Here is a 25,528-nt window from a genome sequence, read left to right as displayed (position 1 = left end):
CTAGCCTAAGATCAAAATTCAATATTCAAAGTGCAGTTCAACTGGATGTGTATCGCTTTCACATTATAAAATCAAAACTCCTAAGTCCAAGCATCTTAAGTCAAGGATCATCTGTACAACTTAGTATCTGGGAGGTCCAGTCTCCTCCACCTTACTGTGGACATTCTTAACCTCTCACACTTTGATCTAAGTTCCTCAAAAACCCTATGGGAATTCTGATTGGTACTGCATGAAAAATATATGGATCAAATTGAGAAGACTGACATATTCACAATATTGAACATACCTGTGCATGTACATTTTACTGTTCCCATTTATTTAGACCTTCTTTGTTTTTAAAAATGCTATCAATAAATAAATTATCTTCATAAAGACTTTATAAATCTCCAGACTTATGGATACTTTATATTTCTGTCACTATTATGACATCTTTTAAAAATGTATATATCTTCTATATGTTCCAGTTAGGATGTCCCAAAGTATTTAATAGACAGTCCTGTCTTGATTCTAACATTTTACCATTAAGAATAACATTTTCTGGGGCACCTGGGTGGCTCAGTCAGTTAAGAATCCAACTCTTGATTTTGACTCAGGTCATGATCTCACACTTCATGGGTTCCATCCCCACATCAGTCTCTGTGCTAACTGTAGGGAGCCTGCTTAGGATTCTCTCTCTCTTCTTCTCTCTCTGCCCTTTCTCCCACGTGCTGTTGCGCTTTCCCTCAAAATAAATAAAAAAAAAAATAATTACATTTGCTATAGATTTTTGGTAGATGCTTGACCAGGATAAGGAAGTTGTCCATCTATTCCTAATTTTCTAAGAATAAGTATTACAAATGAGTATCAGTTTTATCAAGTTTGTTCTGGCATCTATTGGGAAAATTATGTAATGCTTCTTTCAATCTGGTGTTTATTTGTAATTATGCAAAATTATGTAATGCTTCTTTTAAGCAAGTAATTGACAAGCTTTTGCATTTATTGTGACTTTGATCTTTCTAGTTGTTTTTTTTTTGCTTCTCTAACCCTCCTGATTTTTTTTTTCAACATTTATTTATTTTGGGGACAGAGAGAGAGACAGAGCATGAACAGGGGAGAGGCAGAGAGAGGGAGACACAGAATCGGAAACAGGCTCCAGGCTCTGAGCCATCAGCCCAGAGCCTGACGCGGGGCTCGAACTCACGGACCGCGGGATCGTGACCTGGCTGAAGTCGGATGCTTAACCGACTGCGCCACCCAGGCGCCCCCCTTCCTGTTTTTTAAATTTATACTCTCTACCCAGGTCATTCCCATCCTGGGAGGGGTGCAGGAAAGGCCATAGTTCTCAGAGTCACTCTTATTTATTTGAAAGAATAAAAAATGAACTATCTAGTAAGTACCAGGTATTTGATGTGATTACCCAAAACTAATCTTCAAATGTAACACATTACATTTATATAAAGTTGCTCTTTTGAAGCTAAATAAAAAAAGGTTACTTAAGATGCAGTGTTTTAGAGACAGAAGTATTATAGAAAGTTTTTCAAGTGAAATAGTGTTTCACTCCCTACAGAAATATCAGAAAGTCATTAGCTACCTTTCAAATTTTCTTTTCAAAACTATTATTGATTTTAAGCACTAGAGCTCAAGCTCCCCCATTATAACACACCAATTAGAGGTAACATTTCAAAAATAGGCATTTTAGAGAAATACAAAATGCTACTTATATATGTTCTATAACTCAACATTATCAGTCAGAGGGGTCAGGCCATGCCTCAAAACCGTGGTTCAGAATCTAAGTAAGACTAGCCCCAATGATGATATAGTACAAACAATGTGGAGACAGAGGGGAAAATATTGGCATTTCCTCTTGCTTAAAGCTGGGGTGGCTCAGTCGGTTGAGTGTTTAACTCTTAATTTTGGCTCAGGTCATGATCCCAGGGTCCTGGGATCAAGCCCCACATCGGGCTCCAGGCTGAGTATGGAGCCTGCTTGGGATATTCTCATTCATTCATTCTCTCTCACTCTCTCTCTCTCTCTCTCTCTCTCTCCCCCTTTCCCCCTCTCACATTCTCTTACACTCACTCTTAAATTACAAAAAAATAAATAAAAAAGGTGGGGTGAGCAAATCTGATTTTTTGCCAGGCTGCATCAAGAGGGTTTGTACCTCTAGAAAAGTCGGAGCAGGTTCTGTCTTTACAAATGAATAAAGAATCCTATAATCCCTTAATAGGTGAGTACCCAATGCATGCTGTGCAAGGTGATAGAAATGCAAATAAGACAGGTACAGCACTTGCCCTCAGAGAGTTTACCATCTAATAGAAGACAGGGACGACTGAAACAAGATGCCAAGTATGGTTATTACCTATCGTAGGCATAATGGAAGGATCTCATGAGATTAACACTTAACCCTGATATGGATCAGGTGGGTTAGGAGAGGTTTCTGGGAAGTAGATGAGTGGTTTGGGGACTTGGGATGCAGAAGTTCTCTAAGTACTGTGCAGTCCTAAACAGTACCTATAAGGCTAGCATTCTCTGGGGAAGAGCACTCTAGTCCAATGGTGTAGAACAGGAGAAGAAAAAAAAAAAGCTGAAGGATCTATTGACCCCCATCCATACACTGCCCCCATCCTACCCCACTGCCCATATACACATACAACCCAGGAGGCTACAGTTAAAAAAAAAAAAAAAAAAAAAAAGACAAGGTTCTTTCCAGATACTTGGAGAAATGACTGAAGATGAGTATCAAACAGGTTCCTCACCTTTCTTGCCTCGGGCTATGCTCGAGGCCCTACCCAAATCTGCCATCTCCCTCTGCTAGTAAATGAGTGATCATATCACTTTGAAACTACATTTCTAAATTCTACAAATTCTAAACTCCATTTAGGATGGCCTATGCAATTATCCTAACATCTCTTTCATTTAACTCCATGAAGTGCATCTATTTGACCAAGGATGTTAGACAAGGTATATCTAGAAATGAAAAGGGACACTTATGCAAAGGAAATAGAAATCAGCAAGCAACTCTGTAACAAAGCTCTAGAGTCTTTTTTCTAATAAAAGCACATTAAATATCACAAAAAATATATAGTAGTGGAGTCTATACCTGACTCTAAAGAGCTCCCAAGCCACTGCAGCAGTGAACAAGTTTTACAACAGCATTAAAAAAAAAAAAAGTGGGTCTTCATTTTGTGATTTCTACAAACCCTTAATCACTTTTAGTTTTTACACATTTTTAAGAACTATTAAAGACTAGACAAGGGCAAAATCTATTTTTTTTTAAACAGAACATTTAAGTGTTTTAGAGAAAAATAAACTTGGCTCAATTGACAAATGTGAACGACAAATATTACAAAGCACAGGAGGATATGGGGAAGGGTAATACTACTTGGGTCAGGTATGGAAGTACTTCCCAAACAACTCCACAAAATGTCCCTTACATATAACTGAAAATAATTAAAAAATGACATACATACCAACCCAAAAGGTGTTAATAATCTCAAAATTTGGTAAGTAGAGTGGCCTATGGCAACAATCAAAAGGTATACCAGAAAAGCTTGAAGTCACTGAGGAGGGAGAGCCTGGTTCTGATGATTAAATTCAGGCAGCAGCCTATAAGCACATCAGTTTAAACATCATGCATTTAATAAGCAAGCACTGAGAACATGCCATGTGCTCACCACTATGTGAAGGACTGAAAACATTGCTCTGGAAGAATAATCGTCTAAAAGAAGCACTCTGTGGAAATGAACAGAAAACATTCAGTGAACAAGATGCAATGTTTCAGTGAAACAAGAACTGTAATAGAAATATGCACAGTATGCTGGGTAGGTGGGAGGGCTGGGGCAGAAAGGGCTAGAAGGAGAGCCCAGAATGCCTCGTGGGGGAATCGGGAAAACTTCGCAGAGCAGCATCCAAGCCAAGAACTAAAATTGGTACACAAAGGGACAAGTGACACAAGTGAAGGGACAAAAATCACACAGTTCACAGAAGGATGTGGTCAAGGACTTCACATGGCAAATAAGCATCACCCTTTAAAGATATCAGAGACTATCAACAAAATGATCATTGATGCCGATCTGAAAGGTGCAAATCACTGTTGATGGAATTAGCTAAGGGCTGTCTGGCATTCAAAGTACAAAACCAGACAAGGCCTACAGCCATGAGACGGGAACAAGTCCTAGGTGACAGACAGTCTGAGAGGATGGGAGTGGAGTGAAGGCATTTGTACTTGCAAAGGTATAAGGAGAAGGGTATAGTGCACTTAGGGGACCTAAGTAAATGGATGGCTAGACCAGTGCATGGGGACTGGAGGAGGTGACCAGACAGAGGTTACAAAGGTGGGACAGACTCTGCAACCCCCTAGGCCTGAAAGGAGTCTTCCATAACATAAAGAGTCTGTGTTATCATCTGGGCAACGGAAAGCCACTGCAGACTTTTGTGAAGGGGAGGAGCATGAGGTGCGTGCCTTAGAGAGATCTTTCGGACAGCCACACGGAGACTGGGAATATACAACATAGGGTCAGGAGGGGATGGGAGAGGTAGAGATTTGACTTCTGTCAGTGACAGTGGGAATGAAGAGGCAAGGATTAATTCAAGATATATTTATGAAGTAGAAAAATCAGTTTCACTTCTCAATTGACTGGTATAGGAGTTAAAGAACCCAAACTTTTCCTTTGGTAACAGAATGAATGCTATAATCATTAACGAAAACAGGCAAAAACATTTGAAATGATCATTATAACTAACGCTGACCACTTTTCTAAGCCCTTTAAAATCCCGACTCATTTAATCCTCACAACAACCTTATGAGGGCTCTAATTTTCAGATGAGAAGACTGATACACAGAAAGGTTAAATAACTTCTCCAAGGTCACTCAACCAGTAAGCGGTGGAGCCAAGATTTGAACCCAAACACACTCTACTACATTGCAGAGGACCAATTAAATGTCCCTTAGACATGATGGACTTCCCTTAGACAAATGTTTAATTGGCATTTGGAAAACAGAGTAAGGTTCCAAAGAAAAATCAGTGTTAACAATATGGATTTTAGAGTGATCAACAGAATTGATTTCCTAAGGCCATAAGAGAGAGAAGACGACTCTTGAGAATCAAGAGAGACCAAGAAGGACACTAGGAAGGAGATTTTTTCAACAACAGTCCATAGTCACCAAAGCACAGAGGTGCCAGCTTATAGAAATCTGGACTTCCTCCTTCTTGTGAAAGCAGGGATCCATCCAATCTAGCATTCAAAGCTAAATGTTCCCTGCTCAGATTACATCAGAGAGAAAAGATGCCTAATAGCGTATGAAATGGGGAAAACAAAACAAACAAACAAACAAAAATTGATGCACTCAGCTCTTGGAAGGATAAGCTTTATCTGTATTTCAGCAAAGTGACTCCTGCCTCCAGAGAACCAGCAGTTATGCAAACTCATCTCATGAGCAGCACCCTGATCTCACTCACGTTCTCCCAACCCTCCAACCCTCAAGGAACCCACCACTGCTGAGAGGACAGGGCCCCAGCCATACCGCAGCAACACCAGGAGCACAGAAGCAAGCAGGAAGACGTCCTCTTGCAAAGACAGAACAAATGAATTAGGGCTTCTGTGAAAATCAGCTTTTGTTTTTAATGGGCTTTACATGACTCATCAGCTATCAGGTATGCTATGCCTGGAGCTCTATCTATAAATCAACCCAGTTCAGAGGGAAGAGGAAAGGAATGAAAGCAAAAGTGAACGGATATCTCAGGAAGCTTTAATCCTAAACAGAGAAAACAGAAACAGAGAGAAGTGGCAAGCATCTCCTCTTTGAGCTCGCAGGTACTGAGGGTCGGGAGAGGGCAGAAGCTGGAACATCAGCAGAGTCAGCCCTGGGTTCTGGGACCTGCTAACACATGCACAGATCTTGGTTGCTATGGTGCCATCCTGCAGGCCGCAAGGTTTCATCAGCATTTTCTGCCACAGTTCCTGTCTTGTGGGCGCGGCAAGTGAAAAGAAAAAAAACTGTTGTTTGTATTCTAATGGCTTCTGGGTCACTCAACACTGGAAAGGACAAGGAGAAAGCGGTAAGAGACAGAAAGCAACCAAGATGGGGATAAACTCCTTTGGAATGTACTAAATCCAACCTGGATGTTCTATGGATAAGACGCCTCATGAGTAAACTCTCCTCCCCAAAATATTTTTTTATTTTTTTGTATTTATAATTCAAGAATCTAGACAGAGAAAGTCAACTTTTAATCAAGGTTCTTTCCCATGGTGATATGTGATCATAGGAGCTCTGGATTCACTGCTAGGAGAAAAGCTTGAACTTGCAGCAAAGAAAACAAAAGGAGGTGATGGTCAGCACCCTGGAACGGAGGTGAGGAGACTGCCTTGATACCAATCAGCTGCATGACCTGCATGTCTGTATCCAGGTTCCTTCTTCACAGAAGGACACACAGAGCGAAGGCTACAAGATGAGACACAGGGAGACTTGGCCTTCAATAAGCCAAGGAGGGGCTTGGAACAGATTCTTCCTCACAGCCCTCAGAAGGAACGAACCCTGCTGACACCTGGACCTGATAGAATAAGAGTCTGCTGTTGGAGCCACCCAGTTTGCAGTGCTTTGTGACAGCAGTCCTTGCAAACTAGTACATATCCAGAAGTAGAGAGAACTGTGTAAGCAACTTCCCAGCAGACCCGTCCCCAGATCTTTCACTCCTGTATACTATCACTAAGCATCTCTAAAATATATGGACCTTTCCTTACATAACCACAATGCCACTGCCAAATCAAACAAAATTAACATTCGGGGGCAAATTTAATTTACAGAAGAAATATACCTTATACAAAAACACGTCCTTACATAAAGCTTTCCTCCATTAAAGCTATTAATATTAACAACAAAATCCCAATAAGCATGAATGTTTGTGAATAAAATCCTCAGAGGATGAGCAAGACTCTGGAAGCAAATTCAAGTCCTTAATCAGCTCCCTTATTCAATATATTAACTGAGAAAAAAACCTTTGTTACTTTATTGAAGCACAGAAAAGAAAGGAAAAATGCAGTCAGTATTCACACCCATTCTCTGGTAATGGAAAATGCAACTTTCAAACCACACCCCCAAAATTTAGCAGGTGTCTTGAAGTCTTCGGTTTAAAAAAAAAGTTAGTATGTGCAATGGTATTCTATGTCAAATTGTATATACTCTAAGTACAGGAAAATTGGCCTGGCAATTTTCAAAACCTCTCCAAAAAGAAAAAACAAAAAACAAAGATAAACACAAAACTATACCTGATGGAGTATAAATCGTTGGGTGTTCTTCTAAAACTTTAGAAATGCTGTTCCCAAACTTCAACAATTAGACAACTTCCAATTACATGTCCTCTTCAAAAAGATTACTTTTTGTCTATGTGATGTAAAAAGAAATATTAAAGTCAGAATCGTCTACTTATAAAAGTTTTTCAAAAGAATCTTTTGAAAAGCAGTCTGCTCCATCAACTTTCAAAATCAGGCATCTCTGTAAAAACCCACAATCCAGCTAATTAGTCTCAGCTGTTTGTCATATGGCCTGCAGACCAGTCAAGTGATTTTGCTCCTTTCAAGCTTACTAAAACCCAATTCCACTGGCCTTTCAGCAGAAGGCAGCTGTATTAACCTCTTCTAATGTAAGAAGACTAGTACGAACTCTGTTTTCTTCCAGTCAAAAGACTAGAACATTTGTTTTCTTGAGAAAGAATCTTTCAAAGTATTGCATTCTCCAGGCCCTTAAAAATTATACTAACACTGTTTCTTCACAAATTCAATGCCTGATCTAAACAAGCAACACAGGAGATCAAATCAAAGTGGCAGAAAGTATGGGGCTGGATGATTTACCAGCCTCCCGCTCTTGGCCTCCAAACTCATAAATAAAACTGTCTACTGAAGGGTCCACCCAGATTTCTTCTAGCATTTCAAATTCAACATGTCCTTCCTTCAACTTACCTCCTTTGCTCTTGTTTCACAGACTCTGCTTCAGGCCGCCTTCTCTGACTGTGTCTTGAGTAACCAATCCCAACACCTACCCAGCCAGAAATCTGATGGTCCGAATTGACTCCTCCCCTCACTTCCCCTCCCACTTCCATCTGGCCACCAAGTCCCAGGGATCTTTCTTCATCCCACCTTTATTCCAAGTTTTTATTTTTTCTCATCTGGATGGCTATGATCAACCACTTACTTGGTTTTCTGGCCCCATTGATCCATCCTCCACACCACACCAAAATGATCTTTCCAAACTGCAAATGGGTAACCATCACTCTCCTCTATAAAACCTGTCAATGACTCCCCACAACCTCCACAATGAAATCCCTACTTCTTAGACTTCTGCTTTCAGTATCACCTACAATTCCTGCCCCCCTGACTCCAGCCACAAGAACTATTTATAATTCTCTAAAACCTGTGGTTTTCAAAATGTGAAATCAGTATCATCAGCATCACCTGGGACATGGTTAGAAATGCACATCCTTAGGCCCACCCCAGGCCTACTGAATCATAAATTGTCAGGATGGCCAGAGGGTCTGTGTTTTAACAAGCCCACCAAGTGATTCTAATACACATTAAACTGGGAGCCACTGCTCTAAACCATCCAAGCTTGGTTCCTCAAAACATATAGCCCTTTGCCTCTTTGTGCCAGCAATGCTAAGTTAGATGCCTCTTCTCCGTGCTTATGCTTTCCTAGAGCTGGTCAACCCTGTGTGGTGACATCCAATTTATTTTGTGTTGGTTGGTGAATATCTTGAAGACAAGAATTGTATCTTCTTTAGTTCACTCATCCCACAGTCACTTGCTGAGCATATACTTTCACTGGGTCAGATGCTGGGCATAAACTAATTAATCTATCCTTTGCCTCTAGGGGAAGCCACCCTCTCACTTTGGCAGCTTGATGTGTGACTGAAAACTCAACCTAGCCAATCTATAAAATCTTATCACCAACCTCAAGAACTGTGGGCAACTAAAAAAGCCTGAACATAACCAGTCTGACATCTCTTGTGGCAAATGGCATGGAATTTTTGGTTCACATCTGATATTGACTCAGATTTACAGACATGGTTTATTAAGGGAGAAAAGGTATATTTTCATGAAAACTTACTCCTCTATATTATCTTACAGCAACCTCTAGAATTCAGAGAATAATTTATTAAGGTAATGTACTAAGACTTTTAAATCCCAGATTAAAACTCATTAGAATTAACTTATCCTAATTACAGTAGAAGTTGAGTAAAGTTTCATATTAGCACTTCTCAACCTTCAGAATGCATAGGACTCTCCCAGAGATTTTGTGAAAATGCTAATTTTGATTCAGTAAGTTTGGGTAGGGCCCATGACTCTCCCTAACAAGCACGCAGGTGATGCCCAGATAATACTGATGGTTCTAGTCCTAGAAATACACTTTGAGTATCAAGTAAAGCTTCTATTTTTTATAGAACTATTGGTCTTCCCATTAGAGCAACACAAACTTTTTTTACCTCCTCTACATTGAAAGCTTTCTGAAATGACTTTCTGACATCAGGATAAAGTGGCACACTAAACACACACCTTAGTTCTGCTACCTCCCCAAATCTCATTAACATAATGATAAAAAGCTGAGTTTTATTCTTTTAGACACAAACAAAGACAAAGTGAGTGGAAAGAACAGTTACAAAATGTGGAAGCTAGAAAGTAAATGGATAAGAGGTAACTGAACAGCAGACCTGGGAAAGGTGGCCCCTTATCTGCCACTAGGGAAAGCCAAAAAGGAACTCATCACAGATTCTTTAGAAACACTGCCGGTGGTAAAGGGAGGGTAAAGTTAAGGCTAAAAACAGTGGGAGTCTACTTAAGTCCTAATCCTCTAAATACTGATATACCTCCACCCCTACCTACATGCTGGAACTTCCAGAATGCAGGCATCCTCCACAGGCAGGTGGTTCAAATGTTCTTCTCTGGAGAATCTGCCCAGCCCCGGAGGGAAGGCCTAAAGATAAAGACAACAAGCCCAGGACATACTGATCTGACTAAAACTATTTCGTAACTGTTGAGAGGAGGGACGGAAATGGCATACGTGTGTGGTAGAGGCAGGCGTGTGTGGTAGAGGGAGGTGGGGAAATGAGTTAACATTCTCTTCTTCCATGGTAAAGTGTCTAGGCATAGGCATTTAAATAATGCCTAAAACTGAAAACTGACCACAGAAATATCAGTATGTCATTTAGAGACAAGGGATGTAACTACCAGCAAGAGTCATCTTACTAACAAGAATTGAAAGCAGTCATCTCTGGGGAGCAGGAAATGAGCTGGCGGGGGTGGGGAGGAACTGATGTTTTTTTCGTAACAGGCCCATAGCACTATGTCTATGTATAACCTTGATAAAATTAAAAAAAATTAATTAATACAAAATACAGTAGTACACCGACCCCATCCATGGTTTTGTTTTCCAGGGCTTCAGGAATGTGGGGTCCGTAATGGCCCAGAAGCAGATGATCCCTAATGATTCGTCAGTAGGCCAATAGTTGCCAAATGCTATATCACAAAGCCTATGTCATTCACTTCACTGCATCTCATTGTATAGGCATTTTATCATCTCAAATCATCACAAGAAGGATGAGTGCAGCACAATAAGATATCTTGAGAGAGAGACACCATGTTCACATAACTTCTATTCAGTATATTGTTATAATTGTTCTATTTTATTATTACTTATTGTTGTTAATCTCTTACTGTACCTAATTTATAAATTAAACTTTATCACAGGTATATATGTATAGGAAAAAACATAGTATATATAGGGTTTAGTACTATCCACGGTTTCAGGCATCCATGGGGGGGTCTTAGAACATATTCCCCACAGATAAGGGGGGGGAACTACTATAAAATGTAATGTCCATGCTTTAATTTTTTTCTTAGATAATTCAGGACATCACAATAAACACCACTGACTTGTGCTATCTCCTCAGCATCTAGGACCTACAATGAAGCAGGATGTTGAGGATCTGGGCTCTGGAGACTTTGAATCTCAGCTTTACCACTCACTGGCTGTGTGACCTCTCTGTGCCTCAGTTTCCTCATCTGTGGAACAGATAATAATGGGATTATTTTGCAAAAACTGAATTATGTGATACCTATAAGTGCTTAAACTAGTGTTCAGCACATAGTGCTCAATAATAGCTATTTTTAAGGTATGTTTGCCCCTGTAATAAATGCCTCCTGACCACTGCATTGATTTCATCTTTTACTCATTTATACTTCATTCTCCTTGCTCCCACCTTCAGCCAGATGTCCCTCACCATAGTAATCCCTATGCCTTTCTAGAATAACCCCTTCCCCTTCCAGTGTTCAGTTTCTAATTGACAAGGCACCTGGAAACCAAATAATCAAGCTTATTAAAACTGCATGTAAAATGGAGGAAACTGGGCGCCCAGAAGTGTCCTGAAAACCTCTCTGTGAGGCAGATCGGCAAGTTTCAATATGAGCCATCTGTCTGACCCCTCAGAACCCTTTGGGCTTACTTCCTAACTATCAACTGTGGGTCAGCGCGCTGGGTGACACTCAGGGTAACCAACCACCTCAGTTTCCCCAGGATTATCTTAGTTTTAGCACTGACAGTCTTGTACCCCTGCACACCTCAGTCCCAGCCCTGAGAAGATTACCTAATCCTTCTGAGCTTTCTTCATCATCTGTAAAATAAAGGATAATATCTACTTTAAAAGTCTGGTGAGAATTAAATGAGAGAATGTTTGTATACTTCCTGACACATAACAAGCTCTCAATAAGTGGTAGCTCGAGCTACTGTACTAGTTACATATTATTATCCACTCTAATATCAGTGGCAAATCATTCTTAGATACCTACCCTGTAACTTGGTTATTTTCTTACTGGCAAAAATAACTTGCCTTATATACAGTAGATCTCAGGAGACTGAAATGTGTGCTTTTGTGAATTTCCTTCTGCCCTTGCCCTACACAATTTTATTTTAGGAACTAAGACATATTAGAGAAATTCAGTATTTCAATATTGCTAATTTCTCCACTGGGCAAAGTCCTAGGAGGTTCTTGCCATCTTTTGACACATGCATCTTTTTTATACTATGGGAGACCTGGGGTATTTATGTCAGTAGCTGCTTCCAAACCTATGGACCAATCAGCAAGCCACCCCACCAAGACAGCCATCAGGCATCACACCTGACATTCTTTTTAATTTGCATCTTACTTTTTTCCTTCATAATGGAACCAAATCACTCAGTGTCCTAATGGATTGACAACTCATTCATTAAATATGCCAACTCCATCCCTGAAAAATAAGGGATCTATGTTATCATCAAACAGATGAAACACCATTTCTGACCTCAAAAGCTGAAGCAACTCATTATTCGATAGGTATTAATTACAGCCTGGAGGAAATTGCTCACAACTGTGCACCCCATCAACACAAGGGTGAAGTTGCTATGAGAAAAGTTGCACAGTTTGGGTAGATAACAGGAAGGATCAAGTTACACAAAACCAAAACATGGCCTGGGAACCCTGTGAGAGGTAGAGCAGAAATGTAAGACACTACTTTATACTGGCTCCCAAACTCCCTCCTCCCATGCTCATATTCTGCCAACATCCCTAACAAGGTGCCCAAGGCCTGTGAGTGCATGAAACACTGGAGACCCACACAATCTCATCAAAACCTTGAGGAGCACCCAGTTCCAACCACTGGGGTTGGAGCCAGGACAGGATTTCACCAAGCATGGTCTGCAGCCCACTGATAGCAGAATCACCTAGAGTACTTCATGAAAATCCAAAGTCCTGGCTTCCATCCAGGCCTCTAAATTAGGATCTGAGAAAGAGACTAGGGAATTTACATTTATAAATGCAAGCTTCCCAGGGGATTCCCAGTTATCTATAATAAAGTTTGAGAGCAGCTGTTCCAGGGAGACAACAGATAGCAAAATGCACAATTATAACTATAATTGTGTCAACCTGTAGGGAAGATCTTGTTTAAGCTCTACCAGCCTCAAATTCCAAATCTGTAAAATAAGGATAATACCGACCTAGCAGAATGGTGGTGGGAATTAAATGAGATAAGTAATCGTCTCAAACATGGTTCCTCACACACAGCAGGTGCTCAATAATTAATCGCTCCCCCTCCTTTCTTGTGTATGTCATTCTGATGAAGATTTATAACACTAGGCCCTGTTTTGAATAAATGTCACCAAAGAAAGCAGATGACTAGTTTTAGTTGAGCCCTTGATGTTAAAGAGTCACCAACTAAAAGGCTGAGGCCAGCTGCTTTAACTAGAGGTTGGACCACAAAATGTACCTATGGACAGTGGTTCTCAAACTTGAGTGTGTGTCAGAATCTTCTGGATGGCTTTAAAATAACAGACTGTGGGCCCTGCCTCCAGAGTTTCAGATCCAGTAGGTCTGGACTGAGAATCTGCATTTCTAATACGTTCCAGGTCATGCTGATGGCGTTGGTCCCAGAACCACACTCTGATGGTCATTCTGCAGCCCCAGAGTCTAAAATCAAATTGATCTGACACTTGGTGGTAAAAAAGGAAAACTATGCTGTATGCATTTCCTGTGTGACACCAGACTGCTTAGTTACAAGTAAATAAAGAAAAAAGTAATAAACCAGCAATTTCTGAAGTGATATTGCCTCTGAACCTGAGAATCTTTGCTGCAATATTTTGTGAACAGCAAGGAGAGAAGCCTGGGAGATTTGAGTGCCATCTCCCTGCTCACCCGATGTGTGACCCTGAGTAAAGCACTTGATCTCTCTGAGCCTCAGTTTACTTATCTGGAAACAGGGGTGGGCTCAGTCACTAGCTCCCAAACCTGGTCATATACCATCCATCATTTTGGCAGCATTTAACATTTGTTTCATGTTTATTTATTTTTGAGACAGACAGATGGACAGAGTGTGAGCAGGAGGGGGACAGAGAGAAAGGGAGACACAGAATCCAAAGCAGGTCCCAGGCTCTGAGCTGTCAGCACAGAGCCCAATGCAGGGCTTGAACCCATGAACCAGGAGATCATGACCTGAGCGAAAGTCAGATGCTTAACTGACTTAGCCACCCAAGAACCCCAATTTTGGCAGCATTTTAAAGGACACATGGATTCCTCAGCCCTGACTGCAAACTAACGAATCAGTATTTCCAAAGGAGAGAGTGAAAAATGTATGGCTTTGTGTGAGTATGTTTTAATAAATCCCCCTGTGTGATCTTCACAGGCAGCCAGTTGTGAGGAACCATTACCACGGTGATCTTTCGGGCCTCTTCCAGCAAGATATTTTTGATTTCTAAGTCCCTGTGCCCTGAGTCTGTGCTTACCAAGTAGCTTTCTTCTATTATATTTGCTCCGCATGGAGTTTTACTACAGGAAGCAAGTACATTAGTTCTCAAAGAATCCAGTCTGCTTAACAATTCCAATTCTCATGTATTAATAAACTAGTGTTCTAGTTTTAGTTTAAAAAATAAAATAAAGGCCAACATGTAAGAAATACAGGAATTTCATAGGACTGAATCTGTAAAGCAATCTTCTCTAACACCAACTGCTTACTTTCTGTCATTCATTCATTAACTTAGCATCTGTCATGTACCAGGTATGATTCTAGGTGTTAAACACATAGTAGTTCACAAAACAAAGTTCCTGTCCTCATTGAGAGAACATTTTAGCATGCAAAGAGAGACAATAAATAAGTGAACATAAGGATAAAATAATTTCAAACAGTAATAAATACCATGAAGACAATAACACAATCATAGGATAGTGAGTGACCAGAGGCTACTTTTAATAGTCATCAGGGTGAAAGTCATCACCCACCTCTTTTTTTTTTCAGTTTATTTATTTTGAGATAAAGAGAGAGAATGTGTGTACACACGAGCCAGTGAGGGGCAGACAAAGAGGGAGAGAGAGAATCCCAAGCAGGCTCCACGCCGTCAGCCTGCAGCCTAATGCAGGGCTCAATCTCACTAACCGTGATATCATGACCTGAGCCGAAACCAAGAGTCGGATACTTAACTGACTGAGCCACCCATCCACCCCCATCACCCACCTCTTTGAGGGGGTAATATTTGAAATTAAGTCTGAATGGTGCCAAGGAAACAGTCACATGAAGATCTGGAGAAAAACACATTGAGGGCAAGACGTTCTGAAGAAGGAATGTGCTTGGCATTTCCAAGGAACAGAAAGGAAGATGAGGCTGAAAGATGAAGGCATAGGGATGAGCTGAGGTCATGGAGTCCAGCAGGGCCCAGATCATGGAGACCTCTACAGACCATGGTCAGAACATTTGAACCTTATACCAACCGCAGTAGCAAATAGCGGGGAAATTTAAAAGAGAAGGAAGATATGATCTGATTTAGATTTTTAAAGATCACCAGCTTTTTGCAAGGAATGGCTGTGGCAGGAGCAGGGAGTGGGGGGCAAGAATGGGACCAGAAAAGCAGCCATATACAGAAGAAATGATGGTGGCCTTTAACTGAAAGCTGGCACATACCCATAGCAGGCACTCATATGTTTCTGGACGGCTTTAACTTAAGTTAAAATCATAATTTACCTGGGTGGCTCACTCAGTTAAACGTCCAACTCTTGGTTTCAGCTCAGGTCATGATCTTACATTCGTGGGTTCAAGCCCTGCATTGGGCTCCATGCTGAAAGTGCAGAGCCTGCTTGGGATTCTCTCTCTCTCCCTCTCTCTCTGCCCCACCCATGCTCGTGCTCTCTCTTGCTCTCTCAAAATAAAAAAATAAACTTAAAAAAATCATAATATACTTGTTTCACTTCCTGTGATATTTCAGAACAGTCAAGGAAAAGACACTGGTTGTTAAAATTCCATCTGAAAGTCATTTCGTTTAAACAACAAAACAACACAATTTTGTCTTGCCCATCTTACACCTGGTTACAATCAAGAATGATTAGCATAGGGACATGGAAAGAACACAGTGGAGAAACGGCTGACAGGCCTGTCTTCTAGAACCTTCTCTGTTATCAATCTGAACCTCTTCTGAATCTCTGAGGTTACCTGGTTTCTAGAGTGCTTACTAGCCCTTGAATTACGTGATGCTATAAGTTTAATAAATGTGGTGTCCTTACCTGGGTGGCAAAATGGGCTGATGACTTAGGGTAGGGAGTTTCTGTTGTTGACTTTTAACCTTTCAGAGAAGCTACAGTTAATGAAGGTGTTAATGAAGACACTGTCCACTCTTATACTTTCCTTAGAAAACCCTAATGTCCAAGGCAAATCTGAAACAAGGGTATGGTTACCGGCTGGAAATTTGGGAAGCAGACACTCTCAGTCAGCTGAGAGCTCATCATGCATAGGTGCTGAGAGCACAGGTCTCTGAGGAATTTAGAGGCCAAGTCTTCAGTCACAATGCTCTCTGTGGGTTTCTAGCAGGCTTCCACCTATGCTGAGTCATGTGGCAGACTTGCTACTGACAGCTGTCCCCACAGGGTCCATTCCTCTCAAACGGTCCACCTGGTACCTCTACAAGGATCTCCTCCCATGTGATCCCTGAGGGCAGTGGTTTCTCAGTCCAATTGCACATCAGAATCCTTTGTGGGGACTTTAAAAACAGTATCAATACCTGGGCCCTATTCCACATTTAATGACTTAGAATCAGGGTAAGGGAGAGGTGACAAACACAACAATGGTGGAGTCATGCTTAGTTAACTTTACATGATGGAGAGAACATGTCAGTCATGAAACTGCAGGCCAGGGAGATTCAATGATTTGTCTAAGGCAGGGCTTCTCAGCCTTGGCACCATGAACATTTTGGGCAGGACAATCCTTGTCCTGAGGGGCTGTCCTGTGCCTCTATCCATTAAATGCCAGTAGTAACTCCCTAGCTCTGACAACCAAAACTATCTCTAGACACTGTCAAGAGTCCTCAGGGAAGGAGGGGGTCAAATCAGCCCTGAGAACCCCTGGTGCAGTATCACATAGTAAATTGTCAGCCATATTAGAGACTAAAACCCAGCCTATTAGTTCCCAGCTATGTTGGCTCCTCCACATTCACACAGGAGTTCCAGAACACAGGTATGAGTCACTCCCTGAAGAAGCACCAAAACCCACTTCATGGCTTTCTGTGCCTAAGCAGAGCAGGGCGATGGAGACTTGGCCTTGCTCCTGACAATGGAAGCCTAGTCAGGAACAGTCAGTAGCTTGTTGGGCCACATTTGGTCTCTAGTAACTGACTGGAACAATGCCTTATCTTTTCAAGGGCTGCTAGACCTTTTTACTCATTCTTGAAGTCATTCCCTTGTAGTAGTGAGATTCATTATGAAAATTAATCACATTTTAAGAAACAAAGAAATCCTGACCACCACCATAGATTAAATTTTAAAATTCTTGGATATCTAAGGGGCGCTTGGGTGGCTCAGTCGACTAAGCATTCAACTTCTGCTCAGGTCATGATCTCACAGCTTGTGAGTTTGAGCCCCACATCAGGCTCTGTACTGACAGCTCAGAGCCTGAAGCCTGCTTTGGATTCTGTCTCCCTCTCTCTCTCTACCCCTCTCCCGCTCTCACTCTGTCTCTCTGTCTCTGTCTCTGTCTCAAAAATAAATAATAAAACATTCAAAAAAGTTTTTAAAAAAATAAAAAAAATTAAATTCTTGGGTATCTCAAAAGAACATTTAAGTCATGATCTATTTCTATGTGTCTTATTCCTCCCCATATTAGGGCTAGTATAACAAGAATAAAAATGCCTTATCATAAAGTTTAGTTAGCTGAGACCCTGTCTTTGTTCTTAATGATACAAATACACAGGAGATAAGTAACCAGTCATACCCAGATAAGATTTGACCAGCCAACCATGTGGTGGGATCAGGGTAGGATGGATAAACTACAGTTAATAAAAATGAACAGATTTTTCAGTCTCTTGGCAACCAATTTTATTATTATGCTTTGACCTGGCAGCTGGTAAGGCTTTATATGAATTAATCAATTAACCCATGAAAAAACAAGATTAGTGGCTCTGAAATATGGCACTCCAGTGGCAGAGGAAGCATGTTCATTTTCAAAGCTGCTTTCTTAAATAGGTACACATAAGTTTTAAATAATAAAAAAATAACCCAGTGTTTTATAACAACACATCTCTAAAGAGTAAGTCACCTCTATCTATCTAATACATTTGTCCTTACCATATATCTTCCATATTTGTTCTGCCACAAGGCCAGGGGGTGAGAGGTTTCATAGGAGTAGGCCACAAAGCAAGCAGGTTGTCAGTAAGACAACACTTGGTTGTTGTGGACTTTAAAAAGCATCAAAATATCTTATAATAAAAATTTTTAAGTGACAAAAATATTAACAAGACCTCAAAAGGAATAAAAATACATTGAATGACAAGCTTTCTGGCATTGTCACAGGGAATACAACCAAATGGTGGCTTTCAACAGTCATATGGATCTCAGAGAAAAGACAAGGGTGTCTCATGTGCCTGCCACATTTGGATCTGGAGACTGGAAGGGACAGCATGATAAGGGAGTGATCATGGGAGAGTGACAACAGAAGTGATTAAGGGTGGGAATTGTTGAATCACTAAATCGTGCACCTGAAACTAATATAACACTGTATGTTAACTATACTGGAATTAAAAAAAAAAAAAGTGATTAAGGGTCAACATGAAAACCTAGAAGAAAGAAAGAAAGAAAGAAAGAAAGAAAGAAAGAAAGAAAGAAAGAAAGAAAAGAAAGAAAGAAAGAAAGAAAGAAAGAAAGAAAGAAAGAAAGAAAGAAAGAAAGAAAGAAAGAAAAGAAAAGTAAAGAAAGAAACTTACAAAGTAACATATCTTATAGGAGACATTATGCAGTAGACCAACCACTGTGCCTGGAATTTCAGTCCTGACTCTGCCAGTAACTCTGTGATCTTACAAAGTCACTTAATGTCTGCGGATATGAATTTCCTTATTACAAAAGACTAAAGTAAAACTCAATCTTCTTCAACTTCCTTCCATTTCTTATACTCCTTGAGTTTATGAGTCCTCTCTGTCCTTAAAGATTTTATTTTTTTAAGTAATCTACCCCCAACTTGGGGCTCAAACCCACAACCCTGAGATCAATAGTCGCACACTCCACCGACTGAGCCAGCCAGGCACCCCCTCTCTGTCTTTAAGATAAACACATGTATGGTCACCAGAACGAGCCATAGCTCAGTCATTCTTTGGACATTATCATGATCAATGCATTTCCTACACATAAACATGGGTTTACCAGACTAGAGTTGCCAGATTAAATACAAGATACCCAGTTAAATTTGCATTTCATAAAAACAAGTTTTTGGGGGGCACCTGGGTGGCTCACTCAGTTGAGCGTCTGACTTCAGCTCAGGTCATGATCTCACAGTCTGGGAGTTCAAGCCCGGCATCAGGCTCTGTGCTGACAGCTCAGAGCCTGCAGCCTGCTTCGGATTCTGTGTTTCCCTCTCTCTCTGCCCCTCCCCTACTCATGCTCTGTCTCTGTCTGTCTCAAAAATAAATGAAAACATTAAAAAAAAAAACAAGTTTTTTAGTATAAGTATTTATGGAACATACTTATAGTAAGAAACTATTCGTTGTTTATTCAAGATGCAAATTTCTTTTTTTTTTTACTTGCTAAACCTAGCACCCTACCTCCAACCCCACATCAAAAGTTCAATTTTAAGAAACAAAAGTCTGATTCCATACATGTGAGTACTTATGAGGTGTCTGAGGCACTAAATGGGAGGCCTTCTCAAGAATAACACATAAGGAGGGGTGCCTGGGTAGCTCATTTGGTTAAACAGCTGATTCTTGATCTTAGCTCAGGCCTTGATGTCAGGGTCACGGGCTCAAGCCCCATGTATGGCTCCATTCCAAACACTTTTTTATTTAAAAAAATTTTTTTAAAGAGTAACACACAGAGACAAAAATCAATAAAAGGAGAAATAGCTTTCAACTTTCTTTTTGAGTAAGCAAGGCATCAAATTTTAGTTAACAGTAAATAAAATATGAGTGTTAGTAGACCTCAATAATACAAGAAGAGAATGTGGTGTGCCTTCTGTGCTGCATGACAAGACAGGAGGCCAAACAAGCTGGATGCTCACTGCTCCACATATCTCCCTCTCTGGACATAAAGTTAATTACAAAGCCTTTATCTCTTCCTCCAGTTCAGTGCTCAGGTCTGCTCCCAAGGTAATCAGCTCAAGGGAAACCAGATCATAAACTTAAACTTCCTCATCAAGAGGCAGAAGAATAAATGTGATCCAAGCAAAAACTGCACAAGGCATAAAAAGCGAAATCAGTGAAAGGGAAAAATTACTCTCTTCAGAAGGCAATCTTGTTTTAATAATGGCAACACAATCTTGCTTCCAAGGAGTTCACATTTGTTTTTAATTTAGCTTTATTGAGGTATAATTGACATATAAAATTCCAAGACATTTAAAGTGTACTTCATGCTAATTTGATGTATGTTTACATTGTGAGAGGATTTCCCCCCCATCTAGTTAGGGGCTCAGACTTGAAATATGCAACCTCTGTCTTATTTTGGGGGGAGGTTTTAAACACAATTTATTAGGGAAAATATATTTATATATATCCCATGTATATGTAAAAATAATCCTTTTCCATATTTTGCAAATATAGATATAGTTTAAATAATTGAAGGTTGATTCAATTTTTAAATAACTCATAAGATTAATTACCATACTCTCTAGGCGAAGTAATTTAATTCTCACTGAGAAATGGCAGTAGGAAACCCTGTTCAACTGCAGCCAATATTGCTCTATCAGAAGCAGCAGGATAAGATGAACTAAAACAAGATATTTATAGCTATTGGCTAAAAAAATTAAACGTAAGGACTAGAAGTTTCCAATGATAAAAATAAATCCAGGTTTATTCATTAACTTACTGGTACATTCAGCAAGAGTTTATTATTGAACATTTCTTTTATCTAAGATACCCTGCAGCATAAGACTCAAAAAGTAAGCCGAAGTCATCATGCTCTGCCTCCAGGATATTACAATCTAGCCATAAGACGTGTATGACAACATATACATAAACAGTTTCCAGTCTAAAGTAGCTAGGTAATTAAATGCCAAAATGTGTCTCAGAATTGCAATTTCAGTTAGAAGCCAGAGAAGGATTAATTCACTATAGTGCAAAATATTCATCAAGAAATGAATTCCATTTTCTTGAATTTGAATTCAGCACAAGAAGCGGTATCCCTGGAGACAGGTACTGAATGCCTCCACACAGTCTGCCCAGCTACAGAGAAGAGGGCTCCCCACTGCCACTGTGATAAGAATCCAAAGCTATTCTCTTGGGGGAATAGGAGGATAGAATAGGGGAGTCATAGGAGATGTTCAAGTAACTACAGACATTGCTTCTCTTAGGTGAAGTGTGAAGGAACAGAGAGGAAGCAACAGTAGAATGATCTCCATTTCTCAGTCTCTCATTCCCTTTTCATTCTTTCAACACATATTTTTTCAGAGCTTAATATGTGCCAAAAAACCATTCTAGGTGCGGGGCGCCTGGGTGGCGCAGTTGGTTAAGCGTCCGACTTCAGCCAGGTCAGCCAGGTCACGATCTCACGGTCTGGGAGTTTGAGCCCCGCGTCAGGCTCTGGGCTGATAGCTCGGAGCCTGGAGCCTGTTTCCGATTCTGTGTCTCCCTCTCTCTCTGCCCCTCCTCCGTTCATGCTCTGTCTCTCTCTGTCCCAAAAATAAATAAATGTTGAAAAAAAAATTTTTTTTTTAATTAAAAAAAAAAAACCATTCTAGGTGCTATGCACACCATAGAACAAGACAAATTCATAATCTTCATGAAGCTATTCTAACAGTGGGAAACAACAGGTGTGTGTGTGTGTGTGTGTGTGTGTGTGTGTGTAATGACAGTGCTATAGATACTCTAAAGAAAAGAAAACTAAGGTAAGGTAAGGGGGCAAAAAATGATAGGTGGGGTGAAGGATGCTATTTTAGATGGGATGGTTCAAGAAAGCCTTTCTAAAGAAATGATCTTTGACTTGGATTAAATGAGTGAGAAAGCCATGCAGACATCTGAAGGAAGAACATTCCAGGCAGAGGAAAGAGCAAATGCAAAGGTCTTAAGGTGTGGGTGAAGCAGAACAAGCAAAGAGGAGGATAATGGAAGATGAAGCCACACACCACATCAGACCCTTGCAGACCATGATGAGGATTTTTTTCTTCTGAGATAAAAAAAAAAAAAAAAAAAGCCACTGCACAGTTGTGAACAGAGGAGTGAGTGGCATAATGAACTCTGGCTGCTATGTTGACTGTAGAGTGGTGACGGTGAAAGCAGGGTGGCCCTGCAGGAGGCTTTTGCAGTAATCCAGGTGACAGAAATGATAGGATCTTGGTAGAAGCAGTGGAAATGGTGAGAAATGGTTTTTATCCCATATATATTATATTTTCTCAAAGTAGAACCAGTGAGATTTACTGAAGGATTAGAGGTGGGAATGAGAAAAAGAAAGGAATCAGGTGACTCCAGAATATTTAGTGTGAGAATCTAGAAGAGTAAAGTTGTCATTGACTTAGATGGGAAAGACCAAGTGGAAGCAGATTTGGGAGGGGGAAATCAAGAGTCTGGTTCCTAGAGATTGTGGCACACTTCAAAACCCTTAAAATCTGTTCTAAAACCAAAGATACCGATATTGAGAAGCTGATCTTACAATTCATATGAAAATTCAAGAGACCCAGGACAGACAGAACAATTTCAAAAAAAGAAGAACAAAATGGGAGGACCTCACACTTCCCAACCTCAAAACCTACTACATAACTACAATAATAAAGATACTATGATACTAGCATAAGGATAGACAAATAGATCAATGGAATAGAATTAAGAGTCTAGAAATAAACCCCCACATGAACAGCCAACTGATTGTCAATAGAAGGGCCAAGACCATGCAAAGGGGAAAAAAATAATATTTTCAACAAATTGTGATGGGAGAATTGGATATCCACATGCAAAAGGATTAAATTAGACCCCCTGCCTCACACCATACACAAAAATAAACTTAAAATGAATCAAAGATTGACATGTAAGAGCTAAAGATATAAAACTCTTAGAAAAAAAAACACAGGCATAAATCTTCATGACCTTAGATTCGGAAGTTCTTTCTTATGTTTGACACTAAAAGCACAAACGACAAAAGAGAAAATTAATTATACTTCATCAAAATTAAAAATCAAGGCAAACCATGTAATTTAAGAAAGAAAGGGAAGAAGAAAGAAAGAAAGAGAGAGAGAAAGAGGAAGAAAGGAAGGAAGGAAAGTTAGAAAGTAGGTGAAAACTAACATAAAGAATGATCTTCAGTCCAGTTCTTTCAGCATTTTATTAACCTTTCTTAATTTCTAATCATCTGCAGAACAGTTTTCCAGACTGTTTTCCCTCTAAAGAAGTTTTTAAGAAGGCAGAAAACAGGGAAGGGGATAGTAACAATGGACTACCAACAAATTAAATCAGCAATAATTACAGAAATCATATAGCATAACACTACTCCCCCTTCCCCAACTCTGAGCGATGAGCCAAAGATAAAGTGAAAATCCATGGAGTCATAAAAAACAGCTGTTAGCCCAAAGAGATAAGGAAGAAAACCAGAGGCAGAACATTCTGAGGCCATGTGGCCAGCAGGAGCCAAAAGGCCGGGAAGATGAAGTTAAGGGCTCACAAGGTTTCCTTCATTTCAGGCCTGACTTTGCTTAATTGGTGATCTCCTGGAAGAGAGATAAGGATTTGGCAATAGTTACCAAAACCTGTCCTTCAGTCCTACCACCAGTCAAGACCCAAGGGCCTGTCACCAGGTAGGGCTTTTGGTCTGACTGACAGGAGAACCTTCTCGCACCCAGCCAGTCTGCTGCCCAGACCCTCACCAACAAGGGTGTAAAGACGTTAAGTAATCAAACTGAAAACAACAGGAGGGAGGAAGAACTATGGGCAGCGCAGGAGGTCTCGGACTTTACTCCTCTCCTGCCAGCGCGCCGGGTGCCACCCGGAGGTGACTTCAGCCCCGTGCCAACCTGGAACTGCACCTAGGCAGCACGTCGCCCAAGCTGTCCCCCACCCCCGGCGGCTGTCAACGTAGGGTCTGTGCCGCGCGCCTGCGAGAAGCAAAGCAGCTTTTCCGGCAGGCTCAGACCCCCCGAAGGGGGACGAGGAATCGCAGCCTTCAATGCCAGCCCCAGGGCCAACCCAGCCACTCGCCGGCTACCACGCTCTGCCCTCCGGGTTGAATCGGAACCCCTCGGACGCCGGGGACCGAGCAGCGCCTCCCAGACCACCCGCAGCCGCCCGGCTCACCTGGCTCCACCTCGCTGTCCCCACGCAGCTCCTCTTGCGCGCGCTCCGCGTCCACCCGTTGCCGGCCCTTTTTGGGTTCTCGGCGGGTATTTTCCGTCTGGCCCCACATCACTTCCCGTAGAGGAGAGCGAGGTGGGGGCGGGACCTCCTCTCCACCCTCCACCTCCCGCTTCCTCTTGTCACCTCAGGGAGCACTCCCGCCCGACCCCGCGAGGGCGCTTTGCGGGCTCCTCCTCGCACGCCGCTCCCAGGGCCGCAGCACCTGCCGCACCTACGCCTGAGTCCTCTCGTGAGCCACGAAAAGGCCCCCGCACGCTTCCTTTGGCCCATATCAGGTCTCCACCGCCCTTTCCTGGAAAGTGTGAAACCTTAGAAAGTTGTTTTCGTGTTGAGACACAGGGGTCACATTTACAAACTTCTCTGGGGCCCGCGAGCTGCGAGGTGTGCTTTGGTGACTGACTCTCGCCAAATCTCCTCCCCCACCAAAGCCATGTTCTTAAAGGTGTTTTCCAGGGCATCATATCAGTGTCTCCACCGTAGTAGCCAGGGGGGTGCGGAGCAGCAGCAAAATCGGCCCGAGGCGGGGTTCCCGAGGCCCGGTATGCTCCTGCTCCAGATGCTCCCGGGTCCGGCTCCCCTGGGCGGGATCTGCGCCGAACGTCCGGCTCTGCCACTGTCCATCCCACCTCGCCAGCTCCTCCCTCGGATCGGCCTGGACCTGGCCTTCCTGGGGCAAGGGAAGGCTCTGGGATTCTTGGAAATGACGCGATAGAGAAAAAGTAAACTCTGGCAGGAAAAAATATATTTCTGAGAGGAAATGACAAACGAGGTCTCTGTTCATACAGTCTCGTTCGGATTATAAAATCACTCTAAATTTTAAGAGAGAGCAATTCGTTAAAAAAAAAAAAAAAAAAAAAAAAAAAAGGCAAACTACAGCAAAATAAAGAATAGCGCGTGAGGAGAAATCTGCGAGCCTTTGCTGCCCCCCAGCGGCTTCCTTATTTCAGCGCGGACGGGTTTATGTGCCCCTGCTTGGAACCTGCAGCTGTGAGGCCGGTTCCCCCCCAGACTACCACTCAGAGGCAGCCAAATTTCTCCTTCAGTGGCCTCGGGGTATGGACAGTGGCCTTTGGGCTTGCCTCCGTGGGCTCTTCAGGCACAGCACCTCGGAACCAAATAATTCCACTTCTAAGCAGAACCAAATGATTGAAAACTCTAATCAAGCTTCTTTTACCTTCTGTTCCATCTCACTGATCTAGGTCTACTTCCACCACAAGTTCAAGCCATTCCAGGCCCACCTGC

At 41.5% G+C, this 25,528-nt stretch overlaps 1 protein-coding gene across 2 annotated transcripts in view; it reads right to left on the bottom strand.

Annotated features, from left to right (window-relative positions):
• Positions 1–24,330, bottom strand: part of RAB27A (RAB27A, member RAS oncogene family) — a 76,498-nt gene extending 52,168 nt beyond the window's left edge. Inside the window, exons 1-2 of one of the 2 annotated variants that reach the window (XM_043555379.1) lie at positions 24,227–24,330; positions 7,246–7,360 (exon numbers count right to left, since the gene is read on the bottom strand). The gene's annotated coding sequence lies outside the window, so the exon portion shown is untranslated. Of the gene's footprint in view, positions 1–7,245; positions 7,361–9,852; positions 9,942–24,226 lie in introns of those variants that run through there. The other variant, XM_043555380.1, reaches the window with a different exon arrangement.
• Positions 24,331–25,528: the final 1,198 nt, after the last annotated feature.

This window comes from Prionailurus bengalensis, chromosome B3 (assembly GCF_016509475.1).
Source record: "Prionailurus bengalensis isolate Pbe53 chromosome B3, Fcat_Pben_1.1_paternal_pri, whole genome shotgun sequence".
NCBI classification, from domain to species: Eukaryota; Metazoa; Chordata; class Mammalia; order Carnivora; family Felidae; genus Prionailurus; species Prionailurus bengalensis.
The sequence above is the reverse complement of the archived record's forward strand: the minus strand, read 5'-3'. Positions and strand labels throughout refer to the sequence as shown.